At 38.4% G+C, this 18,858-nt stretch overlaps 1 long non-coding RNA gene across 1 annotated transcript in view; it reads right to left on the bottom strand.

Moving 5' to 3' along the window:
• LOC136357581 (uncharacterized) overlaps positions 1-18,858 on the bottom strand; it is a 391,604-nt gene that overhangs the window by 239,637 nt on the left and 133,109 nt on the right. The gene's annotated exons all lie outside the window — the stretch shown is intronic.

Here is an 18,858-nt window from a genome sequence, read left to right on the forward strand (position 1 = left end):
TCATGGTCATAATTTGAAAATTATGTAATCAACTGCTGATAGTCATTTTATGTAGAGGTCTACATTGATCCTTAAATAGCTGCAAATAAACCATGAATACCAAACACAAACTACCTTCTTTACTTATCTTCTTTATCTGGAGACCTACATCATTTGTGCAATCAACCCTTTCTCTACTTTGATGAATAAAATAAAGTGGTGATACCCATCTTAGAGCCCTGTCTGCTTTGAGCAAACCTGCACCCACAAAGGTTTCACTTAACAGAAGCATGTCTTTGCACAATGTGATGAAGAGGGAAATATTTAGATGCTGCCATAGCAGACAAGGATGTAATTTATCAGCTTTGTAATAAAATTGACAATTAAATGTCTTAGTGGTGTTCTAGGATATGGAGCCACAGAGTAGAGGGCAACTGCCAAACACAAGAAGCTAAAAGAATTGAATACTTATTGTATGTCTAAAAGATGAAAAATATTTATTTAGTTTAAACTCTTGTTAAAAAAAAGCTATTCAATATCTCAAAGCACTCCTTTAGAGATCCTGACTAGTGAAGGTGCTATCATTGTGTGTTTGTGGAAACGCTAAGGTAAAAGTAAGTAATTGGTTTTCTACATCTCTTTTACTCCTAGATACCAAAGAATATTCTTATTTTGAAAACCAGTTCAAGTAATCAAACACCACAGTTAACACATTAGACTGCCTTGGACTATAATTCCAAAATGTTTCTTGACTCAAAAAAGGATATGTTTCAATAAATATTGGAGTATTAAATTCACAATCCATTTAATTTATATGAAAAATTACTTTGAACATATGATTTTTGCAGTTAACAGAGTACCACTTGTGATCTCAAGAATGCAGACTCAGGACAAAGCACAGATATGAAATTACTAAATAATATGTCACTTTCCAGCAGTGTTTTCCTCCAGCTCACCAATATGTGCTTGCTCAGGAATTGCTGAATATCTAGCTGAGGTATTCAAATGAATTCATTACCTCACCCAAGATAAGTTGAACTGTAAAACCTTTGCAACTTTAATTTTTAGTTAAATCCAAGTGATCTTAATGAAGTGTGTCAGGGAGGGATGGGCTCAGCTGTAGAGCAGAGGAAGGGACTTCTAGGCAGCAGTTTCTCCAGCTGTCACTGCTGAGGATGGCGCATGAGCCAAGCCGACATGTGCAGTCATGAGCATGGACAGGGACTGGGTTTCAGATACTAAATTAAATTACTTTTTAATGCTCACAGTGTTCTCAAGGAATTGGACTCATGCGACTTCATTGGAAATGATTCTCCAGAGGTCTCTAGCTAATTAAAAAACGCAAGGCAGGCTCATCAGGATGTTGCTTCACTACAGTTTTATAAGACTTGATCATAGTCTTTTTTCTCCAAAATGCCTTAAGATATTATTTCACATGCTAAAGATATGCTAAACTGTTCCCAGATTTAAGAGAAGTCCTTCAGGTGTATGTGAACAGAAGGAAGTGCTGTGGGTTTTCATGAAGTTTGAGGAATGAAGTAATAGGCAGCTGTGTAATTTAGAATGACTGATTTTTCCTATATCATGCATTCACGGGACGCATAGAGCTTCTCAGTGCATCTCCTCTGCCCTTACTGTAAACACTTCATCATAAACCCATTTTGATTTCCAGGTCACGAGTGAACTTCTTGCAGTGGAAGGCACTTCATCCAGTGTACCATGCACTCTCTCAGTAGCTAGGTGGGGTAAACTAAGGGAGACTTACACAAGGTCTTTCACAGATGTGTCGGACACCAAATCACATTGCTGTGCTCAATACTAAACCCCTCAGCACCAACACACACGCGATTAGGGCACATCATTAGCTCCCTCCCAGCCACTACCTACTGTCCACCTGTCAAAACTTGTCTTTCTCTTTTTTTCCAGCATTAGTTATAATATTATTTATTTTCCCTGGGAGATTTTGGTTTGCCTTATCTGTGTCTTAGTAACAGTTTCCACAGCCCCACATATGGCAACTATCTTTACCTATAAAGATTATATAATACACTTGTAGCTAAACTAAAGAAAAATCTCATATTGCATTTGATTCTAAAGTCATCTGCTTCTCTTTCAAACCTCAAAAAAATTATTTTTACTGGCATGAACATTTTGCTATGTAATTAGAGTTTCTTTTATCTATTATCAATTTAGCAAATAAATACCTGCAACATTAAAAAATAGTTAGGAGATTCAGTATAATTAATAGTACAAATGTCAAAGGCCACAGGGAATAGGCTGTTGGTTTTTTAATATACTTTACAATTTTTTTCATAATTTATATTTCTTGTAGTGGTTACTGATCTTTGGACTTGAACTGCAAAATAAAGAGTTAGAATTGTCCAGGGTGGCACAAGATATCATTTCAAAGACTAATTCTCAAAGGACCTACACTCTAGGGAGTTTGTCTTTGCAGTATCCAGATTTTATTTTGTCAGAACTGAGATGCTGTGTAAAATAGATCATTAGTTAATTTCTCTAACATCTATGTCATATAGTCTCTTCTTATTCTACTTGAGAATACAAATAATTGTGAAACAATTAAAAAGGCAACAAAATAGACAGATGTAATATCATTCTATTCACAGTAAATGTAAAAAGAATAAAGGGAATAATTGGTTTTATTGTCCAGATATTATTAATGTTAGTTGAAGACATCCAGTGAAAGGAAAGCAGGAACATTTAAAACCTTGACTTATTTTTAATCTGAAAACACACATTCTTTTCACCTGCCAAAATTCTTCAGGAGACAGGTGTATCTTCCCTTATATTCCAGGAAAATGCAAAGGTGATGAAAAAAATATATGTTTAAAAAACAGTTCATCTCAATACATCTGCAACCAACTTTTAATACAACATCTATCAATTTTTTCCATGGTTATTTCTTCTGTAAAGAGGTATTGTGTATAGTTTGTTCTCAAGTACTGCAAAGAAAGGACTTCTTGTCTCCTTTGATGATTATTTGAGAACATTTTCACTTGTCATTGTAGGATAAAATTAAGAAAAGTATGATTGACATGAAAGATTGTTCATTTTATGTAAAGTGAGAAAGAGTCTGGTCTGTGTTTGCTTTGCTGGTAATAGATATTTCACTGATGGAAGAGTGAAAAAATTCTCCTGTTCAAATAAGGGCTCAAACATGGTTCAATTTGAGTAAAAATCAGAGTTGGGCAGAAAATGAAACAAATTGCTACCCACTTGAACTATTTCATAATATGGAACATGAGTTAATAGTGAATATGTTAAAAGTAATCATACAAGACCTTTAAATTGTTAATACGGAATTTTTTGTTATTTCTCAAACATAATATGCTTGGCAACTCCTTGTTTTTCTTTCTTCTAGCAACAAAATTTCCCTTTCCCTTAAAAATATATACTATTCAAAACCACCCAAAATTTCCCATATTATGTTTTAGCACTTTCAAACATCTACACCACTTATTACTTCATGTGTTCAGAAACCATTTCCTGCTCAAAGCTGACAAATAAGGGGAAAGAGTTTATTAAAAAAAAATAAACCACATTAAATTCAGAAGGTGTTGAGTAGCAAGAACACTGAAAATATTAAATATAGTTTTTCTCCTGAACTTGGCAAATTTTGATTTCTGATTTTAGACATATTTTTAATACTATTACATTAAGGCATGAAACCTAATCAAATATATGTTGCATGTAACATGTATTTTGAATTTAACAGGTAAAAGAATTTTTTTCCCTTGAAACATAGTATATAAAAGAGCAGTAATGTTCAGCTAAGTGCTTAGAAACAGAAATATGTCGTTTTTAACATTACACTGGTGCCACAGCTGATGTACACATCCATCCATGCTCTTTGCTTATGAACCTCCCTCATATATACAGAGCAACACAGTAAATAGAGGCATATAGATGAATAATCATGGTCAAAAAATAAAGTTCAGAGCTCTGATGTTTCTCACAGTCTGTTTTTCCTATGCTTGGATCAGGACAGTGTTCTTACTAGCAAAGTATTACACTACAGATGAATAATCACTCTCGGGCACACACAAAAGATAGAAACATAGTTCTAATGCACAGAAAATGAAAGTATCAATCTTTGATGAAAACTACTTTGTAACCTCCTGCAATAATCACATCTATCAGAGCAGTGGAAGACCAACACTCAAAGCAGCACTTGTGATTTCATCTGTCACAACTAATAAGGAAAATTAAGCACAATCTGTCTTTGTGCCTAAAGGCAGATGAAGAGAAGCAGAGATGGACAACTTCAGTAGCTGCTTATATACCTTGCTTGTCCTATCTACCCTAAATGTTTCTTGAAAAAATTACTAAGATTTCTGGATGCAGTGTTGACCTTGGAGGGGAGATCATTTACAGGAGAAGGGTAGGATATTCTTTCACCGAACTAGCAGAGCCTGAAGGAGGAGGAACCTGAAGGGAGGTCTTTGTAACGGCAGACAAACAGCTTTAGAGGATTGGAGTATTTTCCTGCAGTCATGTCCTTGTACAACCAACAAGCTTGAGGTTCAGTTGTACTTTTATCTATATGAAGACAGGGATAGACTTTATTGGTAGTAGGGCAGCCCCCATTACTCTCAAGAGGTATCTGGGGAACTTAATTCACTGAAACTTTCTGAAATAACTCCCTTAAGACAGAATGAATCAACACTTAGAGTGTTTTCTCTGTTTGTCCACTGACCATAAAAAGAGCTTTATAACAGCAACATAAGTCCTTTCACAAGAGACTTTCCACATTTTTTGTGCAGCTGTACAAGTAATTATTTATTTTTCCTTTTAGTAAAATAGACAGTGCCAAAACCAGCTGGCTGTCATGTTAACCACCAGCTCATTAGCACAGGGAATTGGAAACACAGACAAGACTGTGCTCTGCTCACAAGCAATTAATAGATTTCTATATATATATAAATCCTATATTAATCAATTATAAATCACAATGTTGGTACAAGAATGATAATGAAAAAAAAATCCTGTTTGGTATTACACAAAGAATAATGTGGAAAATGCAATAGGATTTTCATCGTCCTAAAGCATCTTGTCCCCATGGCAATATAAGAAACATATCTAGTTAATTTTTCTGGAGGGTTTTTTTAAGAAAAAATTCTTCAGTGCAGTCATTAATTCCGTGTTTTAGTTGTGGAATTAAATAGAATGCACCAACATATCTCAGTGCCTCCCAGCAGGCATTTCAGGAAAGGAGCATTTAACTTAAATTGTATTGTTGAAATATCCTTTTGTCTCAGTAATCCATATTAATTTTCTTGAAGCTGATTCTTTTGTAAGAGTATTTCAGTGATGCATGACTCAGGTGTTTACAGCTTATTTAGCACAATGAGTCAATTAGAAGTATCTGCTTGAGGCTCTGTTCTGGAGTGAAAATTATTGGGAAGAATTTGCCTTTTGCTGAAGCAGTCACGTACCCACTTCCACACCCTGCAGAACTGATCTGGTGGGGACTGAACAAACTCCCAGGAGACACAGGTGGGAATGAGCAAACACCAGTGGGACAGGGGAATATTCTGAGAATCACCCATGCTTTAACAAAGGCCTGAGTACTGATCCTTCCCAAGAAGTAGCTAAGGCAAAGAGTTCAGGGAATTTCCTTGAGAGAAAATATTCATTATGTGTCTCCTTGAGTCTGGGGTATATGTACATTCATAAGTACTGTCATTGGTATCAGTTCAGGAGAGGCAGCACCACATGTGTGTCACATAGGCAAATGCTCTGCACTCACTGGAAGCCTCCTGGGAACACCTACCCAGGTCAAGAGAATCACTCACTGGTTCTGGAAAGTACAGTGTGCCTTGTGCCCTCCTGTGCCTGAGCTTTTGTGCCCTCCCTGCTCCAGAATGACCCCTTTTACTGGTGCTGCCAGCCAGGGTGCTCAGGAGCTCTGCCTGCAGTGTGGCACCTGGCACTGGGGTGGGCTGAGCACTGAACCTCACAGCCCGTCACCTGCCACCCTGTCCCTGCCAGCTGAGTACCCCCAGTGTAGTCTCTTGGGACTGTCACAGGTAATATTTGCCCCACAAGCCACGGCAGCTGCCAAAGCTGGTAACTAACTGAAGGAAAAGGCTCCTTCCTTTTCTCAGTGCTGTGCCAGGGCCAGAACAGGGGAAATGGACCTATGAGCTCAGCTGAGTGTGCTGAGGTCTCACTTCATTATTCTTAACTGGTGGGTTAATCTGGATTTGTCACTTGCACAATATTGTTCAGCCTGGGCTGTTTATTATTATTTTTTTTTGTAATAGCAAAAGCTCTTTGAGAAAGGACAAAACTGAAAGAGGTGGAATCCAGTAATCCTTCAACAGAGATTTGCCTTTCCTCCATTTCCCTGTTATCAATAACAGCTAAAATTTGGCTTATTTCTGTCCTTTCCCACACTTCTACACTATTTGTCCAAAAGGGTTATTGACCACAGAGGCTTCCTGAATCTTTCTGCATCATCTCTTTTTTTATGTTTTCAAGCATAGTTTGAAAATATTTGTACAATGAAGATTCACTTATTCAAAACAATTGTTTGCAAGCAAATATATCACTTTTCTTCCTTCCTGTTACTTCAACTTATTTATTTTATATATTCTGCCCAATCCTTATTAATTTTTTTCTCTTGCATAATAGTCCTGAATTTTAGGTCTGGATTTTTTAAACTCAACTGATCTTTAATTTTTGACTGCAAACTGGGACACAGACATTAAAACATTGAATGCTTCCAAATATAGTAGATAATATCTCAGAACAAGAATTCAAGGCCAAAGTTAACAACAACATGACAGAACAAAAGTGTGAGTGGAACATAATTATTGATGTGTGCACATTGTGAGCTGATGTGAGAAACAAGAAAGGCATGATCAGTTAGCCTTCAGCATTATGATGTGATGGAACAAAAACAAACAAGTCACTTCAAAAGAAAATAAATTTATCTGGATAAAAATTATGTGCAGTTGAGTATCTGACTGAGATTCCAGTGTAGATTCTCATCATACTAGAATTCTTTTAGAGAAATAAAAGCTATGAAACTCATCTTTGGGAATGAAATTGATTTCCTTTAGTGTTGGATCTCTCAGTTTGAAAGATTAGCATACAGAAAATGTGATTCATCTCACCCTAAAGAGTTAAAATGTATCCAAAGAACTTTATACAAAGATTCTGTTTCTTTGCTTTAACAAAAGCAAAAGTATATCCAAAGGGGATAACATGTGTTTACATTAATGTTTCACCAGAAGGGCTCACCCCATCTTCCTAACAAAACCAGCTACAAGGTCCAGATGAACCTTGGTATTACAGTCAACATGTGGTTACCAGTAATCAGTGCCCCCATTAAAAATATTTTTATTTTGGCTTCGATTTTGCTAAGTGAGTACAAAATGTGAAACGTCATTGACTGACTAAGTCACAGATCTTGCCTTTCATTAGGCAAAGTCAATGAATTGATCAAAATTTAGCTGGAGTAAAATGTCCAGATACCTGAATGAGAGGGGTCCAAAGGGGTTCCGAGGGTCCAAAGATAAAAAGAAACTGGATGTCCCAAAGACAAAAACTTTGAAAAGTACTTTAACATATCAGAATGGTAGTAATTTGATTTAAAAATAAATTAAAAAGCAGGGAGTTATATTTAAAGTCAGAAACTTGACTAAATCAAAGACAAATCTTTCATACATGTAGTGGCTTAGCAGATTTGCCTAGGTTTGGAGCACAGTCATCCAGTTTCCTAACTTCAGTCAATGAAGAAAAACAGATGCCTTCAGACAGAAGCTGAGATATTTGTGCTGTGAATCACTTTCTGTCTACCTTTCTTCATTGACTAAATGGGAAGCAGAGGAGAATTTTACATCTGGCTTAGCATTTCATTTAGAGGCCATTACTCTGTTAAAACTTAGTAAGCAAGTAAATAAGTGCGTGGCAAGAAGCAAAAGAGAAGGGGACACCAATAACACCCTAACACAGCACAACAGGAGCACATCTGGCCTCCCAAAGGCAGATGTAAGAAAGATCCTCCTTCTTAACACCATATTCCATAGGTCATGATGGCATCAGCCCTTTACTCTGCTAGGGCTCAGTCCTTAATCTGCACAAAAGGAGATACCTGAAGAAGTGAGCCATTGTTGAACAGTGGAGATGATTAAGCAATTTGTACAACTTCAGGGATGCCCCAGGATTCAGCAGAAAGAGAACAAAATTACAAAATCAGCAGAGTCACTTTTGTAAAGTAAGTCAGGTTTAGCTTATGAATATGAATGAAGTGTGTTGTCCTTATTTAGAGCATTAATCTACCTTTGATAACAGCCAAATCTTTCTATTTTCTTTATGTTTTTAGCCAGAAATTTTTTTTGCTTGGTTTCTGGTGTTGTTTGTCTCTGTGATAAAGGTGAAAATTGTTTCATTTTCATAACTCGTGGTGCCAGTATGACAATCATGAAGAAATGGAACGAAGCTGCATCAGGGCAAATTCAGACTGGACATTAGGAAAAGGTTTTTCACTGACACAGTTGTCTGTCACTGGAACAGATTGCCCAAGGAAGTGGTCATGGCACCTGGGCTGCCAGAGTTCTGGAAACTAATTATGAAGCCCCTGGACTTTGCCTTCAGATCAATAAATAATTACTAAAACCAAATTATTTTTTTTTAAACAAAATAATTTATATCTTTCCAAAAGAATAATTTGTTTTTCTTTCACAATCAATCAGTTCTACTTGAAAAATACATCACCTTAAGCTCAAATTGAAATAATGTGCATGATGTCTTAACTATTTAAGTCAACACTTGTCCAATGAATGCAAATAATTTACTTTAAATCAGAAGTGATTAAATGGACAGAAGAAGTATTCATTATTAATAAAGAAGTAGTAACTCCAGTGTGCTGCTTCTGTTATTTTTATCTCACAGCTAAGTATGAAATAAGGAGTTTTACAATTTATGCTGCAGTTCTGTTTGACGAAATGTTTTCCTTCTTTCTGTTACATATCTAGCTTATTTTTTTCATTTTTCCTGGAACACTGTGGAAGCATTTCACCAGATCTACTGAAAAAAAACTCTTTATGCAAATGCATGTTCTTTTCTGGGTTTTTTACTTTCTCTTATTTCCCTGAAGGTTGTCCTGTACCTTCCTTCACTTGATCAACTGTTTTGCAATCATTTTTTCAAAGAAGTGAGTCCCTTACGTTCCATCATCTTCCATCATGTGTCATCACCTCTTCACTGCCAGGTGGTTTGGGGACAAGGGTGTGACTGAGAAGTGTTTGATGAAGCCTCAGGACACCTGTATTACATCTTCTTATCTGCAGGTGTTTTCTTCTGGAAAATACTTGAATTCTTTTTGAAGCCTTTGAAACTGAACAACATGAAACATTTTAAGGCATTGGGGGTGGGAAAGGTGGAAGGAATGAGTTGCCTGATTTGTGTCATTTATGTGACAGCTGAACCCAGGGGATCCAATCAGGATGGAAATCCTGCTTGCTTCCTTGACATCCAAATGCAGCTACTGCTACAGAAATCACATTTCAGGGAAGGCACTAAAGCTGCTCTTTCAACACTAATCTAAACTATATTAATCTCCTTTCAAGTCCTAGCAAGAATTATTTCCTGCTGCATGACATAACACAGCCTGGTGCATTTGTTCTTTTGCTGGGTGCAGAAAGGCCCTCCAGGTCTTTGCTATTTACTCCATGCCAGCTGAAGCAAGAATGCCTGACACAGCAAATGAGAAAGGATTTGTGGCACCTGAGAGTTGAAACAAAATTAAATCTGTGCAATCTGCTTGATGGAAATATCTAATGATTCAAAGTGAGGAAGCAGACTAGTCAGTGGGATCATGCTAGACAAGTACTACACCCACACAATAAATCTGGGATACTCCCAAGACTAAAACCCAACGGTTGCTTGTGATGATCTCCATTATGAAAAACAATAAAAATACTGTTGAGCATATGGAGCAGACCTACTTTCTCAGACCTGCACAGAAAAATTGTTTGAATTTGAACGTGGTTTAATTATTCAAGTGACTTTGAAATGTAGTCTCAGATACCCCAGAAGTGTAACATTTTAAAAATATTTTGTGTTATAAATTGTAGGAATGACCACAATGATTCTATCTGTGAAGGCCCATCTCTGGCATGAACACTACCACCAACTGGTGTGTTTGCCCCTTGCTCTCTGTTCATTGTAAGGGGAAGGAATGAAAACATCACTACATCCAAAGTTTCTTAGTTAATCTCACACATGGTGTTACATTGGTTTCCTTGCATTTTTTGTGTTGAGTAGCACCAGAAATCTTTTGCAGGAAGATTCATTATTTAGAACTGAACACTAAGTCCCAGTAAATCTCTCTTTTTGAGAACGCAGGATCTGATAAACCAGCTAGCTCATAGAAAATATTTACTGTTTATACAAAAAACACTCATCCTTCATTCTCTGAAACTTCAAACAGGAAGAGTTCAGCCTGACTCTGAAAACAGTTCTGAGAGAAAAAACAGGCAGGCTTGGAAAGGTTTTTCCTCCACATCTGTGGAGGAGTCTGCTGCATTCTTAGCAAAAGATCCAGTATAGATCATAATCTAAAAACTCAGTGACAAAATAATGTAAGTACAAAACTTTGAAAATACAACGTCATGCCATTCAATGAGACTTCTTAGAAAGCCAGGACACTTAAGCATCTTCCCTACATCTAAGCAAAGTGATCTGGGAGCAATTCCTGGCTCTCAGCTTCAGTTTCCCGTAGGAATCAAATGAAGCACAAACTATATTGCCATAGGAAGGAAACCGAGCAGCAAAGGACCCTCTCTGCATTTCCTGTATGAGTGGGATACATTATAGCATTGAGCTGCCCCACAGCCCAGGGCAGTCTGAGATAGTCACCCATCCTTCTCTGCCTGCCCATCTTTTGCCTTCTCTTCCCTGCACCCTGCAGGCCCTCTACTTGGTGGTCCTTGTCATTGTTTTGGCTTTCTCCAACCAAAAGCATGTCAGCCAAATTTGGGGAAAAGAAGTACACCATGGATTAGCTCTGATTCCCGCCAACTGGAGCACTGCTCATGGGCTACTGCAGTTATACCTGCCAGCTCACTGTGCCTTACATCTCCCTGGAGCGTAAACTCTTTGGAGGAGGAATTGACTCATCCCAAACTGGAGCTATGAAGGCTGCTTTTCCCTGGTCCACAAGAAAGAGCATGTCTGTGCCAAAATAGAAAGCAAAATAAAAATCAAGCTGCATGGCCCCTAAAGCCTAGCTCTGCTTCAGCCCTAACATTTCAGAAGCAAGAGTCCCTTTTGGTCATTCTCATGGCAAGTCACTAATCACACAGTAACCACCCTATCATGCAGCCTTGCAACCTCTGTCTTGGCTGTGCAGACACACACTGTGTTGTTTAGTCATCTAACGCAGAGGAAGTGAGTCTAATTATGTCATTGGGATATTTTAAGAAATAGATATTTTACATGTGCACTATTTTCAGTAACAAATTTCTAGAAATAATACTGAGACTTGTTTTCATTATATCATCTCATCAAAATTTAGTCTACCCACTCTGAGCCTAAACACATCTGTGCCACCTACACATCTGTGGTTGTTATAAGGTGTGTTGGGGGGTGGTGATGTTGGAATTACAGCCCCATAATCTTGTAGCCAAATCTGGGATGACGGGTGATTTGATCCACCCATGCATTTCAGCACTGGATCAAAGCTGTGGGTCTCACATATTTGTAAAGGTTGACTTGACATTTCTTGCTCCTTTGAGTTTTGCTTCCATGTATCATCCCTTGTAAGGATAACAGCACTGGTGGTGGAGTTTACTGGTAGCAGTAACCTTCCCCCTTTGCCTGTTGCCACAGTTTGTTCCTATCCTGTAGCCCAAGGGTTGCATTCCATACATTCATTAAATCTCTACCCTGTTATAAAGTAGGTTATTTTCCCAGATCCTTTTCTTCCCAGAAGTATAATTTCAGGCTGCATTTCTTGCCCTCTGGCTGTTTATGAACTCATTTTCTAAAATCTGGCTCAGTAATTTGAGCAGGTAGAACTCTGTAGTAAGATGCATTAGAGGAAAGAAAATAATTCCTAGTTTCACACAGGCTTCTGACTTATTCTAATACTAGTATCTATTACTTAATTCCTGAGTGGTTCTGTTATAACAGGATGGCTGGTCTTCTTTGTGATTCAGTACTGGCAGTTGGTGTTGATGCATATTGAACTTGCAAATCTCTGACTTTTGGTAAACACAGAGAAGATAGTCAGTTGCACGTAGCTAATCACTGAAGCAATAGTGATGATATTCTTGACTCCTGCAATTTGGGGGGGAATTTCTTAAATTTGTGTTCCTATGGCTTGTTTTTCTTTATTAGATGAAATCTCTCTTAACTGAGATTTAAGTAAACCTATTATAACAGCTAAAAGCAATACATGTCTATGAAAAATAAAGCTATAAAGTCTAGAGGAAGAGGTTAATGATAATTCTAGAAACATAATGACCTGATTCTGTCTGACTTGAATATTGTGTCTAGTTCTGGTCACACAGTCTTACAAAGCAGATAGCAAGAAAAATGTCTGCCAAAACTGTCAGGAGAATTTAAAAATATTGCTCACATCAAAGGGCAAGAAATTGTAACATCAGTTTTAAAGTTAAAACAAATAAGAGCTCAGCTAAAGACACATAGGCAAGCAACTTACAGAAAGTAAGTTTATACTTTTATTTATACTGTTTCTTGACATGAGAACACATTCAGTGAATAAGATGAAAGCTATAACAATCTTATATCCTTATATAAGATATAAGAACAATAAGAACAAGATATAGGAACAATAAGAACAATAGTTTAAAAATAGATCATAGAGAAGTAGCCTTCCATAACAAGCACAAAACATCTGTTAGGTTTACCATATTATTTTAAATCAGAAATTCAACTGAGAATGTGGATATTAAGAGCATCTGTATCTATGCAAGAAAGAACCAAAGAAAAACAAATAAAAATTCAGCAGTGCTTGAAATATCACAGGAAAGGATCTTGCTTACTCCTCATTTCCATTATGGATAGAAAAGAATCTGAAGGACCATCTGAGATGGCCTGATTTGGACAGCTGGGTATTGCTAACATTTTGTCACTCTAATGCATAGATTCAAGGAGAAATGTCACAGTTTAAACACATGGGAATATAATGCAAGTCACTCCTTGGAGTGCCATGAAAATTCTAATGCAGAGAGCTATGAATAGAGCAAGAGGAATCATAACAATTAAAATTTCCGGTGTTTATTTAAGGCTGCATGCACAGCACTGGACTGTTTAACCCTGAAATTTCAACAAGCGTTTTCCTTCTGGAGTTGATGCTTGTGCAGTCTCACAGAGGGAGAAGGAGCCCACATCCGATATTTATTTTGTGCATCAAGTGACTCAATTTCAGGGAGTGTAACTCATACTTGAAGTCTCATGAACGTAGCACAGAAAATTCCCTAATGCGAAGTTCTGAGCTGCATGTTTCCTCCTTGGCACTCAGCAGAAAACCACCAAAAGGCTTTTCATGCCCTTTTTCTGAAATGCTTGTATGGTACCAAATCCAGGTGCTCATCCAAAACATTGTAGTATTTCCTCTAAAATTACTACTAAATTTGAGACTGTTTATATGAGATCAATGATTTTCCCAAGCAATTTGCAAAGCAGCTGTTATCTGGGCATTTATTCCCTGAGCCAAGACAAAGTGAAGTCTATGTTAAGATTCCTGTTTTGTTTGAATCTTGGTTCAGATCCTAACAGGCTCATATTGGTAATTTCTTTCTTAATTTTTCTCACACTTCGGATTCTAATACTAATTTTACAAATACGGTAATTGGGAATAAGCTAATGCTATCACTTGTTTTATATTTCCTACTACATCCTCATTGTCCTGTTATAGATCTCTATCTCCTTGCTGCAATGTCATCCACTGTTTTCTACCACTGTAGATAGACCTGGGTGCGTGGTAAGAAGCAAAAGAGAAGGGGACACCAATAACACCCTAACACAGCACCACAGGAGCACATCTGGCCTCCCAAAGGCAGATGTAAGAAAGATCCTCCTTCTTAACACCATATTCCATAGGTCATGATGGCATCATGATGCATATTATTTCCTGCATCATGATTTTCAACAGAATGTTAGACAGGAGATTTCTGTGATACTTTTGAGAGCGCCGTTGAATTTTTATTTCACTTGATTTGAAATTGACCACAGCTGGAAATATGTTCACATATACAAGATAATTGGTGAACCAATGACCCCATTGGAGCTTCTTTCTCTGTGTTTTGGTGCAGAATATCCGCACTGGAACTACAAAAATCTTCCCAAAGCATTTTCTCAAAAAAATAAGTGTGCTAAATTATTAGTGTTACAAACCCAAACTTTCCACAAAGAAGAGTCCTTGGATGATTCCTGGAAACTGGAGCTGGACAGCCCAGCCATCAGCTAACTCTTTGATATGGGCTACGTTGAGGCATAAACCAATCTTGTGTTTAGGCCCTGCCAGAATAATGAAAATGGCTTTCCTTTATAGCTTTTCCCTGCAGGATCTGATCTAATCAACTGAGATCAACAGATCAGAATATATAGCTAGAAGGAGAGCAAGCATTTTACCAAGCTCAGTTCTTCCAGATGCCTGGCCACCTTCTGGCTGCACCTTGTTGAAACTGTGACACTGCACAGATCACTCTAATGGCCCTGGCTTACCAGTAAAACATCAAACATGATGTTTTACTCTGTGGGTCCTTGCAGCCCTCATGACCAAGACTTTTCTGGCACTTGTCTCAGCCTGTCTTCTCAGCACCACTGATGCCTTTTGACCCCATTGTGCAGCTCTGCAAAATTTATTTGCCATATATATCAGCAATGTGCTGTAGCAAAATAACACATAATTGGGACCAGGGGTACTATTTATATGGTAAATTCTCCTGATTCACCTGAAAACAGCCTAGAACCATTAATTTAATCATAGAACCATAGAATCATAGGACAGCTTGGGTTGGAAGGAACTTCCAAATCATCTAGTGTCAGTCCCCCTGCCATGGGCAGGGACATGTATATGCATGTTATGCCTTGACTATTGGGATGTTGAAGTCGTGGTTGTCTACCAAGGTCACCCAAATTGTTTTAGTCCCTTTACCACCAGCCAAAGCTACAGCTGCCATGTCCTTCCTGACAGGCACTGTGGACTGCCTGTGCAGACCAGCAAGGGACACCAGCAAACAGCCCAGGAAAAGCACTCCTAGAATGGATGTCTCCTCACAAATGCACTGGCTTGCATGTGCTTCTTCCCTAGTGCTCAGTAGGTTAGTGTAGGGCTGCTGCTACAAAGCAGTTCCTGACAGTGCTTAAATTGCCTACTCCTCTCAGGATGGGGCACAATGGGGACATGGCTGAGGACACAGTCCAAGATGAGTTTGTAAACGACATTTGCTAGATAAACAGATAGTGGGAAGGACACTCTGAACTCCAGACTCTTCAGATATGGCTGGTTCCCAACAGACTTTCACAGGTTCTTAGAATGACAGACTCTGAGGAGGGCTACTTTTGTTGTTGTTGTTGTTGTTGTTCCTGTGAAGAATATATTCAGACAACAAAAATCATGCAGAAGTAGAAAGAATTTTTTCTTATGTTCTTCCTAGGGTGGTAATCCCTGTAATGATGAGATTACAGAGTGCTGTAATGATGTTGTTTGGGCTAAGAAAGCAACATTTGGCCCTAGAAATGATCCATCTTCCTCTACTAAGAGAAGAACAGGATCATGTAAGAGAATGTAAGGTCCAGCAGAGAATACACAGTATGGATGAGACTGTTCTGGGGACACTGTTCCATCAGGCTCCTCCTGCCCAGTGGCAGGACGCTGGTAGGACAGTGTAGTCCAGCAAAAAGTTGACACATGGATGTCTCACTCCAATACACACAGAAATGCACCATCCTCTATTACTGTGGCAGTAGGAAATTTATTGTATGACATTTAAATAAGAAACTAAAATCTTCTTGTCTGCTGCCTGGTAACAGTTTCCTTAGAGGAAAACATTCTTTCATCTATTTTCAGTGAGTAAAGGGGCAAAGCACACTCTCTGTAGCACTTGGGAGACAGGTGAAGGGAGTGCCAGAGGTAGTCCTTAACAGCACTGGCTGGAAATTCAAACTGCAGTATGTAACCATAAGGCTGTGACTAAAATGGATGTACCAACCACATCCCCTGCGTTAAGCAGGAAAGAGGAGGATCACAGGCTGGAGGAAGTCTCCGTGGGCTTTGTACCATCTGTATCATCTTAGGGAGAACTACTGAGGTTTTTCTTGAGAACGTTTTTCGTCAGAAAAAGCAGAACCATCAACCCCCAAAACTGGTGTGGACTCACAATGTATGCAGACATTCCACCTTGTGCAAAACCTCCCAAACATGATTGACAGAAGGTCTTGATCCTACACCCCAAATAAGCTTTCTGGTTAGTAGGCCATCAGTATTTCCACAAAGTTTTGTTAGATTGTATATGTGTAAAGAGAAAACATCTCCAACAGGAGAAATGAACACACACTCACCACAACATAAGTGAACATGCAATTCTTTGACCTAGGCTGAAGGGTGAGGTCTAGATTCTTGTTTAAGTCAATCTGAGAAAATACTGAAACAATAGGTTCTCCTCTCCAGACTCAGTAAGAATCTATGAAAGGTTGCCATGTTCCCAGATAGTTAGAACATATCTGTGTATGTGTGGTTTTCCAACAGATGGGGTTAGACTGAGGGATTGCATTGTGCCTAGGACAAGAGTGTACTGATTGAAGTGTATTGCACAGAATTCTGGAAACTACTAAAAAATTACTATCCCTGATAGTGAATATATCTAAAAGCTTCCTGAACACTGTTATGTTTTAACTTTTTACTCAGAGATCTGCATTTCAATAGAATAAATAATTAAATTCTATTCATTAGTGTCAGGGGTTTTTACATCTTCACATAATGTAAGAATTCACTATAGTTATCTGCAGCTTCCTCACCCACCACTATAATTTTTAATTCTGTGCAGAATCCCGAAGAAGAAAAGCTGTCACTGCCATCTAGTGTCATCAGAGTAGGTTTCTGGAGATTATGCTAAGGAAAAAAAAGCCTTCTTTTAACTTTGAGTTCCTTCTCAAGTTTCTCAGCTGCTAGTAGATCTCATGTAGTTCATGGAAACGCTTATATTGTTGCCTAGTTTCTCACTTTGGAAAGTTTAAATGATATTTGCTTATTTTTTTTCTCAGCTGCTAGTAAATCTCATGTAGTTCATGGAAATGCTTATATTGTTGCCTAGTTTCTCACTTCAGAAAGTTTGAATGATATTTGCTTATTTTTTTTCTCAGCTGCTAGTAAATCTCATGTAGTTCATGGAAATGCTTATATTGTTGCCTAGTTTCTCACTTTGGAAAGTTTAAATGATATTTGCTTATTTTTTTTCTCACCTGGAATATATATTTGCATCCTCTAAGTCCTACTTGTTCAGGGTTAAGTAATCAGCACAGAAAACTCCTGAGGAGAATCTCAGATTCCTTTTCTTGCCTTATCCTTTCTCCCCCTTCAAATGATCATTCCTAGCAGAGATCAACATGGATATAAGAGATGCATTAATCAATAACTGTTCACATACTAGTCACAGAATCACAGAATCAATCACAGAATATGCTGAGTAGGAAGGGACCCAAAAAGATTGACCCCAGCTCCTGGCCCTCCACAGGACACCCCAGGAGTTACACCATGTACCTGAGAGCATTGTCCAAATGTTCCTTGAACTCTGTCAGGCTAGTGCTGTGACCAGTTCCCTGGGGAGCCTGTTCCAGTGCCCAATCACCCTATTGGTGAAGAATTTTGTTCTGATATCTAACCTAAACCTTCCTGACACATATCCCTGCTATTAGGTAGGGATTGTTCCATCCATTCTTTACTGTTAGGTGGATTTATGTAGTTCCACATAATAAAACTAGCAACCTGATGGGAAGTTATTAGTTCTGCTTGGGAGACAGCTGCCTCAGCCTCCTTGTGGTCCTCTCTTCACTCACATCTCAGGGAAAGCAGTCAGTTCAGTCTCTGCCTTGGGAAAAAGACTTCTTTTCAATTCTTGATGGTCTTGGGCACCATCAGGTCCTCACCAGTCACCCATGCGATGTTATTCTCGTATGGTGGCAATGTGTCCCAGGGCACAGGGTACTGTGGAGAGCTTTCCTTTCTGACTGACAGCAGCAACAGGGTCCCTCTGGCTCTGATCTCAGCTTTCCACTTTCACAACACAAGAAATTTTTTCCATTATTTTTTTCTCAACAAAATGCCAGGAACTGGCAGCCTGGTACTTTTCTTAGCTGAGGTAGAGCTAACCACAGGACAGCTCCTGTTTCTTGCTGTGGATGTGGACACAGAATCTGGAGCTGTGCTTGGACTTGTGCCAAAGGCTGCTTCCAGTCAGCCAAGCAGCTAACAGGAATCTATCTGTTTGGGCTGGATAGCAGCTGGATATAATCATGCTGAAGGCTTTTGAAGGTCCAAATTCCTATGTGGTACCTTTTTGCCCTGCCAGGTGTTCAATGTTAACAGAAATTCACATAGATATGAAAGACACTCATTGACGTCTCCTTGCTTCCCTATCCACATTTGCATTCCCTTTCCCAGTGCAGCTCATGTCGGACCATTGAAACTCAGAAGACTCAGACTCAACAACTAACCTTTACGGAAGATTCATTATTATTTTGATACAATTTTTCACCAAGTCTTTTCACTGAGAATAATGAGGACCTAGGTTATATGTCCAGAGCCTTATTTCACTGCCAAAGTAATTAAGTGAAACTTAACTTCAGCCCAATATCAAACATTATTTTTTTTCAGACACA

Source organism: Sylvia atricapilla, chromosome 2 (genome assembly GCF_009819655.1).
Source record: "Sylvia atricapilla isolate bSylAtr1 chromosome 2, bSylAtr1.pri, whole genome shotgun sequence".
Taxonomy (NCBI): Eukaryota; Metazoa; Chordata; class Aves; order Passeriformes; family Sylviidae; genus Sylvia; species Sylvia atricapilla.